The sequence below is a fragment of the Gymnodraco acuticeps genome, unplaced genomic scaffold (genome assembly GCF_902827175.1).
Source record: "Gymnodraco acuticeps unplaced genomic scaffold, fGymAcu1.1, whole genome shotgun sequence".
NCBI classification, from domain to species: domain Eukaryota; kingdom Metazoa; phylum Chordata; class Actinopteri; order Perciformes; family Bathydraconidae; genus Gymnodraco; species Gymnodraco acuticeps.
This window is the reverse complement of record NW_022991436.1, coordinates 299,564-308,591: the sequence shown is the minus strand read 5'-3', so window position 1 is coordinate 308,591 and position 9,028 is coordinate 299,564. Positions and strand designations below refer to the sequence as shown.

At 47.4% G+C, this 9,028-nt stretch overlaps 1 long non-coding RNA gene across 1 annotated transcript; it reads right to left on the bottom strand.

Annotated features, from left to right (window-relative positions):
* Positions 1-3,645: 3,645 nt before the first annotated feature.
* On the bottom strand, positions 3,646-4,711 carry LOC117532768. Its single transcript, XR_004566916.1, has 3 exons — positions 4,627-4,711; positions 4,181-4,272; positions 3,646-3,798 (listed from the first exon to the last, which is right to left on the bottom strand). It is a non-coding gene; the product is annotated as an uncharacterized LOC117532768 (long non-coding RNA).
* Between the last annotated feature and the right edge of the window lie 4,317 nt (positions 4,712-9,028).

The window sequence follows — 9,028 nt, the reverse complement described above, 5'->3', positions numbered from 1 at the left end:
GGGAGGAGAAGGGAAGAGAGAGGGAGAGAGAGAGAGAGAGAGAGAGGAGAGAAGAGAGAGAGGGAGAGAGACGGAGAGAGAGAGAGAGAGAGGGAGAGAGAGAGAGAGATATATTTGCGAGTTGCATATGAACTCAGGGCCGGCCCGTAGCCCTGGCGTTGATTTTCGCCTAGGGCGCGAGATCTGTGGAGGCGCAGCGCTGGTAGTTCTGGGAGGGAAAAAAACATTTTTGCCCGTTGGTGCTCATCCTAATTTTCGGCCTTGATGTAACAACATTATAATTAAGTAAATGTAACACCCTTTTCTACGGTGGTCCTGAAGTGCAAGACACCACAGCATTTCACAAAACGCCACAGCATTTCACAAAACACTACAGCATTTCACAAAACGCCACAGCATTTCAGAAAACGCCACAGCATTTCACAAAACACAACAGCATTTCACAAAACGCCACAGCATTTCAGAAAACACCACAGCATTTCACAAACACTACAGCATTTCACCAAACGCCACAGCATTTCAGAAAACGCCACAGCATTTCACAAAACACTACAGCATTTCACAAAACGCCACAGCATTTCACAAAACACAACAGCATTTCACAAAACACTACAGCATTTCAGAAAACACCACAGCATTTCACATTGGACGGAAAGGGTATTCCTTAGGGAGAACACTTCTTGTTTGTGATTGGACAGAGCCAGCCATATAAGCACTGCTGTGATTGGTTGTTTTGCTGCCAGTCAAGAAATTACGCTTCGTGATTGGCCCAACACATCAGCCGTTAGCTGTTAGCACACACTCAGAGCTCACAGCTACTCATATCTGTTCAGAAACTGGACAAAAGTTCAACATATACAAAACACAGACTGTCTATGTCATGGTGAATACAGTCGCTGCTTTATTTATGTCTGTATGACGTTGTTGTGAGTGTGGACGGAGCAGCTACAGGTTAGTTTAGCCTGATCGATCCGATTCCGATAGGATTTACATGGAGATACGGCCCGCCCCCTCTTCAGCGTCTTGTTTGAATGACAGGAGTAAACACAGAATTAATGCTTTATTAATTCATGGTTTTTAAGGGGCTTATCTCCATGTAAATACTATGGTAGACCACCCAATATTCGCATCGCTCTAATCGCTCGAGTTTCACCGCGGCTGTCAGCTGTGTTTGCTCCTGTCATTCAAACAAGAGGCGCTGAGAGGGGGCGGGGCGTATCTCCATGTAAATCCTATGGGAGATACCAACTACAACAAAATGAACATATTTGACCGTGATTTAATTATAATACACGTTTCAAAGTGATGCCGAAGTAACAACATACTGATACCGGTTAGTAAAAACCATGAATTAACGCTTTGACAAGTCTGCAGACAAGACGGCAGGTGAAAAGCTTTTAAAATGCGTCTTTTCTGAATAGAATCGGATCCATCAGGCTAAACTAACCTGTAGCTGCTCCGTCCACACTCACAACAACGTCATACAGACATAAATAAAGCAGCGACTGTATTCGCCATGACACAGACAGTCTGTGGTTTGTACATGTTTAACTTTTGTCCAGTTTCTGAACAGATATGAGGAGCTGTGAGCTCTGAGTGTGTGCTAACGGCTGATGTGTTGGGACATATTTCGCTGTCGGGTGTTGACCAATCACGAAGCGTCATTTCTTGACTGGCAGCAAAAACAACCAATCACAGCAGTGCTTCTCTGGCTGGCTCTGTCCAATCACAAACATCACTAAAGGAATACCCTTTCCGTCCAATGTGAAATGCTGTGGTGTTTTCTGAAATGCTGTGGTGTTTTGTGAAATGCTGTGGCGTTTTCTGAAATGCTGTGGTGTTTTCTGAAATGCTGTTGTGTTTTGTGAAATGCTGTGGCGTTCTCTGAAATGCTGTGGCGTTTTGTGAAATGCTGTAGTGTTTTGTGAAATGCTGTAGTGTTTTGTGAAATGCTGTGGTGTTTTCTGAAATGCTGTTGTGTTTTCTGAAATGCTGTGGCGTTTTGTGAATTGCTGTGGCGTTTTGTGAAATGCTGTAGTGTTTTGTGAAATGCTGTTCTGTTTTGTGAAATGCTGTGGTGTTTTCTGAAATGCTCTGGTGTTTTGTGAAATGCTGTGGCGTTTTCTGAAATGCTATGGTGTTTTGTGAAATGCTGTGCTGTTTTGTGAAATGCTGTGGCGTTTTCTGAAATGCTGTGGTGTTTTGTGAAATGCTGTGGTGTTTTCTGAAATGCTGTTGTGTTTTCTGAAATACTGTGGCGTTTTCTGAAATGCTGTGGCATTTTGTGAAATGCTGTAGTGTTTTGTGAAATGCTGTTGTGTTTTGTGAAATGCTGTGGTGTTTTCTGAAATGCTGTAGTGTCTTGCACTTCAGGGCCACCGTACTTTTCACCCCGGTTACACTTTTCATTTGCCCTGTACGATGGGCGCTGTAAGTGATGAAAATGGGGGATGTTGGCTTATCTGGCGCCCGCAGCTCACAGCCAAAATGCGAGTGAGCGTGGGAGTGAGCGAGGGAGAAAGGGAGGGCGCTGTTGTTAATAGCATAGATATATATAAACACTAGATGACTCACCCGCGCTGCTGGCCAATGGAGACCGACGTTGCCACTTGGCCGCCATCTTGCTACAGGCAGTTCTCTCATTCATAACACTATGGTTTACTATTTAAATAACCATAGCTTGCTCAATTTTCAACCAATTTTCAAACGGTTTGGTTTTTTATAAACATCAAAGATGTAGTTATGATACTGCATACTTATAATCATGGACTTTCATATGAAAATAACATTAATCAGATAAAGCAATAGCTATATACACACACACACACACAAGGTATTTATATTAAATATTTGCCGGTGTATATATTTCCATTTATTTTATTATATTGTTAATATTTAAAATAAATTATAAAATTAAAATACATTTATATTTTATATATACAAATCGGTCTCATGTTACCACTCTGTAAGCCAAGAGTTGTTAATTTAGCAATGCCTTAGCTTGAAGAACAGGGACACAACTAATGACAATAGCATAATGTTGGTATATTATTTAGATATTCACACCTTTATCAGAATAACCAAACCAACATAAAATGTGCTCACAGACAGGCCAGTGCTGTCTAATTTATCACAATTATTTTTGACAGGAGATCCTCATATCATCCTAGTTTTGTATTTAGTTTCTAGATTTGTAAACAAATCCAGAACCTTTGAAATATGTTATTGAAAAAAGACCAAGAATAATATAAACTGTACAATGTGTCCTTTTGTGTCCTTCTGTAGTCCATTTGTGGTTTGTCTTGTCTCACCCCGGCTGATATATCACAAAATCCACTGTTTAAATTGTTCCCTATATTGCCCCTATGCCCCTGTAAGGTGTCCTTGGGTGTTATGAAAGGTGGCCCCCCAAAATAAATGTATTATTATTATTATTAAGAAGAACAACTTGGTGTGGTGTGGAGGGGATGTAGGAAGCAGGAGCAGGTGGGGAGAGATGGGGCTTCAAGGTTCAAGGTTATTTGTTTTAAATGTGTCTTGGAGATAAGGACCAGCTGCACACAATAAAATACAGTATAACACAAAACCAATAAGACACACGGTGGCACATGGCACACCAACAATCAATCATCGTCCAGCCTCAGCTTTGGTATTCTTTCACAACCATGTTATGGGTTTATTAGACTGAGCAAACATAAACATATGTGGGGAACATAGTGCTGCGTCTCATGGAACCTGAAGATGTCCCTTCTTAGGGCGAGTTCCCACTGCCTCCTCCTCTCTTCGGTTTTGGGAAACCTTAAAAACATGAGAAAGGTAGCCAGATATATAAATTATTGTCAACATTTTCCTCCCTTCTTTCCTTTAACATTAAGGGTAAGGACAAAAATACACACCGAAATTATCATATTTTTGGTATGTATGCATGTATGTATAGCCTACTTTAAGAATAAGACAACCACACTAAGAGTAATAAAAAAGGTGTCCAAAAGAAACATTCAATAATTGTGTAAAGAAATGGTAACAACATATTCTAAAGAGGCTGGGTCAACAACAATCTTGCAATACTATCATCTCACATAGCCCCACTGATCCTGTGTAGCAGGACTTGTAATGTACATACATCCACTAAGTAATTAACGATTATCCTAATTTTAGTCATAATATTGTCATATCTTACACGTGAAAGGTGATCCCACGGATTCTTGTTTGCAGACTGCGGTGATTAGAGCATCCGTAGGCTGCACAAAAGTCCGGCATAGTCAGGTACTTCTGTAAACACAAAGCCAGCAAATTCCTGTATCATAATGCAAGATGTTTTTAACAAGCCAAACCACTTGGAAGAAATCATGTGTAACTTAAGTTATGTTGAAAAGAAAGAGCAGTTCTGCCTCTCCCACTGGTGTAAAGTTGCTGGGTCAACTTTGTAATACTAGGTCTCACTCACAGCCTCTTGTTATTAGCCAGCTAATAAATACAACCACATACACAAAGAAAAGCTGCAATTTCAACATGTCCAAGCATCCTGTATCATAGCCATGCTAATAATGTTTATAATAAACCAAACCGTTTGTAAATCAGTCAAGATTTCAGCGATTTAAGAGTATTTTTGTGCAGATCACTCACCTTACAACAGCTACCATAACGCGAATCAGAGTAACTGTTGACTGTAGCAAGATGGCGGCCGGTCAGCTACGCTGGAAAATCTCCCATGAGCCATCTAGTGTTTATATATATCTATGGTTATTAGCATCTGGTGCTAGCTGCTCTAACGGAAGAAGAAGATGTTTCTACAATGATGTGGAGGGAGAGTCCTCTCCAGTCAGACTGAGAGGCTGATACTACAGCTCAGTGAGGTAAAGGACTCTGAGTGTTTAGATAGTTCACTTTAGTCTAAGTTCAAACGGTTTGGTCACAATTTATATAAACACATATTTCCAAGGCACTCCTTTATAATTATTGGGATAAACAGGTTTGAAATCATTCCAATGTATACTATAGGACAGTAACCAAACATATCCTTTTAAAACTGGACTTTCGACCCAAACCCAGCTGTTGACTTGTGGATGCAAGCAGCTAATCGCAGACTCAACCAGAGAGAAAGTAGTAGGCCTACATCATCAGCTACCATGTCTGACAGAGAGGAAGACAGTGAGGAGAACAGTCAGGAGGGTAGTGATGACAGCTTGTAGGATTACTGGTCGTGCTAATGTTGTCTTGTGTTCACCTCTGCATGTGTGTTCTGTGTTCACCTCTGCATGTGTGTTCTGTGTTCACCTCTGCATGTGTGTTCTGTGTTCACCTCTGCATGTGTGTTCTGTGTTCACCTCTGTGTGTTCTGTGTTCACCTCTGTGTGTTCTGTGCCGTGTGTCTGACAAATAAAGACCGGTTTATTTATTTCAATTTAAGGATGAGCACCAAGCAACATCTCCAGGTGCTCCTTTGAGAACCAGGGCAAACAAGTTATGTGCACCCCTGCACATATTTTAGCAGGAAGTCAGACCCAAACTCAAAGACACAAAGCAGGCAGGTACAAAGGAGAAACAAATCTGATAAACACAAAAACAGAGGCGCTAGGCAAGGTCAAAGAATACAAAGACAACAAAGCAAAACTAACAAGAAACAAACCGGAGAAGGCATGAGGAACAAGGGCAGAAACGTTGGGTTATGTATGGTAACCCTTGTTATATTAGCACAGGCGGAGCCCTCTACTGGACTCTATGGGTACTACCTTAACCTGCGAGCATTCTCCCACTGAGACTTCTATAGACGTAGCCGGCCTTGGGCGGGCCTACCTGAATGCGCGCGCATCACACCGTATAAAAGGAGGCCTCACCTCCTGACTATCATCCTACACCTCTCTTCAGCGAGCGGAATAGGACAGACAGTGCCCTGGGTAGAGGGCTCCGCCTGTGCTAATATAACAAGGGTTACCATACGTAACCCGACGTTATATCTCTCACAGGCTCCGCCCTCTACTGGACTCTATGGGTACAGTGGGTGGAGCCGCGATGTATACGCGCACTGTCGTCCAACAACAATATTCCACCCTACTGCCCCTGACCGGCTTTTATGGTCAGCAGCTGCTGCCCCACATTCTCCTTTAACCCGGTTGTAACCGAGGAGACATCTGGGCTGTGGCTGACAGAGCACACCCTGCTGCGCTTACCTCGCAGAAAGTGTGCTCAAAAAACAGTGCCGGGGGACCCCCCCCCCCGCCCATAGACGGATGGGGAGAGCCCCCTCGGCCCCGAATGGGCTCACTACACGCCTGCCTCCCTGAATCCCTAAGGATAACAGGGAGAGCGTCAGAGCCCACGTCCCACACTCAAACACTGACCCCGTGCAGAGTGTGTGGACTAAAGTGTGGAGGGCTACCCCCCTCCTGCCTCTCGACAGGAGGAGAGTAGTCCTCCAGCCCTGTAAGGGCCCAGTGCGCCCCCCCCACCCCTCCTGGGACCCTCAGAAGGCCCGAGAACAGCGAGGGGCGCATTACGTCCGGGGAGGGGGTCAGATGCCAACTGACCCACAACCCCCCTCCCCCCTACCAGTCCTGTGTTGCCCCCGCAAGCACAGACGAGGAGAAAGAGCCCGACATGTCCAAGAGATAAAACCTTATGAAGGGGCCTGGCGTCGACCAAGACGCCGCTGTGCATATATCCTCCACACTCACACCGTTGAATAAGGCTGTTGACGCAGCCACAGCCCGTGTGGAGTGTGCACGAACCCCCGTGGGGCAGGCTCTCCCTGCCTGTCCGTAGGCATGTGCAATGCACTCGCAGAGCCAGCCTGCCAGGCGTTTCTTGGACAGAGCTTTCCTGATCACCCCGCCCCCGAAGCACACGAATAGCTGTTCGGTGCGTCTAAGGGCAGCCGTGCGCTCCACATAACATGCTAGCGCACGCACCGGGCAGAGGAGGTGCAGTTTAGCCTCCCTGGTCCCACCATGGGGGGGGGAAGACTAAAACCCCCTAACTGAATAGCCCTTGACCTGAACGCACTCCTTAGGCTCTTGGGCACAAAGGAGGGGTTCGGTCTGAGTGTCGTGCCGCTCTGGTCACCCCGAATCTGTAAACAGCTCGGGTGCACCGACAGAGCAGTTAACTCGGACACTCTTTTGGCTGACGTTAAGGCAAGAAGCAAAGCTGTTTTCCACGACAATGCTTTCAGAGAGGAGAGCTCCAGAGGCTCAAACGGCCCCGAGGCCAGAGCCTCGAGCACTAGGGGCAGGTCCCACTGTGGGGTGGAGGCGTGCACTACTGGGCGCAGCCTCCTGACCCCCTGTAAAAACCGCGACACCAGTGGTTGACTAAAGGCTGACCTGCCGCCAAATCCCTCATGGCAGGACGAGATGGCTGCTGCATACACTTTCACTGTTGAATGCGCAAGCCCTCTGTCCACCAGTAACTGTAAGAAGGATAAAATAGAGCCTAACTCACAAGATAGGGGCTCTATTCTCCGTTCCTCACACCATCGCTGGAATCCTAGCCACTTTGGCCTGTAACAGGCTGTGGTGGATCCAGCTCTAGCTGCCTGGATAGACTGAATAACACTATCAGACAATCCACCCTGTCTCAGCCTGTCCCTCTCAGGAGCCAAACCTGGAGAGGACGGCCGAGAGTGGGTAACGCCCCCGATTGCACCTGCCTCTTGAGACATCGCCCCCCAGAACTGGGGAACCGCCCAGGGCTGGCCCACCTTCATCTGTGTCATCTCTGAGTACCACGGCGCCCCAACGCGATCCGGAGCCACTAGGATGACTGACAGACGTTCTCGCCTCACTCTCCTCAGGAGGGGGAGAATGAGACGCAGCGGTGGAAAGGCGTATAGCAGCTTCCTTGGCCATGGCTCGTGTGCAAATGCGTCCACCCCCAAGGGTGGGTCGTCGCTCCGAGCCACGGAGAACCACAGGGCACAGTGGCTGTTTCGCCGGCTGAAGAACAGATCCACTTCCGCTCTCCCGAACTGGGCCCAGATTTGCTTCACCACCCTCGGGTGAAGCACCCACTCGCCTGGCAGGGGGCCGCTCCTCGACATGAGGTCGGCCCCTCTGTTCTCCAGTCCCGGGATATGGAGGGCTCTCAGAGATAACACCACCTCTGAAGCCCATAACCACAGTTCCTCTGCTGTGGTCAACAAGGCGGCAGATCGAACTCCGCCCTGCCTGTTGATGTAAGCCACTGTGGTGCTGTTGTCGCTCCTGACCATTACATGCCTCCCTTGAATTAGGGGCCTGAAATGCTGGAGGACTAACACTACCGCCCGTAGCTCTAGGAGGTTGCTGTGTCGAGACTCTGTTAGAGCCCAGCGCCCACCTATAGCCCTCTTCAGGCAGGTCCCTCCCCATCCTGTTCTGGATGCATCCGTGAACACTGTGATGTAGGAGGTCACCCGTCCCAGTGGAGACCCCCTCCGGAGGTGATCCGGAGACCCCCAAAACCGGAGGTTGCCCTCCACTGAGGGGGGGATGGTCACCAGCCGCCGCCTGTGCCTCTTGGGATTCAAGCGCAGGCTGGAGAACCACCTCTGCAGGCGGCGCATATGTAGTAACCCTAACGGGACCACCATGTGAGCAGCCGCCATGAGACCCAATGTCTGCATGACAGTAAAAGCTGTCACTATTGCCCCCTGTCGCAGCCTGCACACCCCCTGAAGAAGGGACGCACGTCTGCTCTCTGACAGGGTGGCGCGCGATCGAGCACCACACCCAAATACAGCGCCCGTTGGTGAGGTATGGGGGTGCTCTTTTTCCAATTGATCGCAAAGCCCAATTTGGTCAGGTGTGTGATCAATTGTGCTGTGCAAAACATTGCCTGTTCCCGTGACCCAGCCATGACTATGAGGTCGTCTATGTAAAATAAAACTCTCATGCCGTGTGCGCGCAGCGGTTGAAGCGCTGTGGCCACACATTTGCTGAATGTGCGTGGGGATAGGGAATAGCCGAACGGCAGCCTGTTGTACTCGTAGGCTATTCCCTGGAAGGCAAAACGCAGATACTTCCTGTGCTCTGGAGCAATTTCTACATGA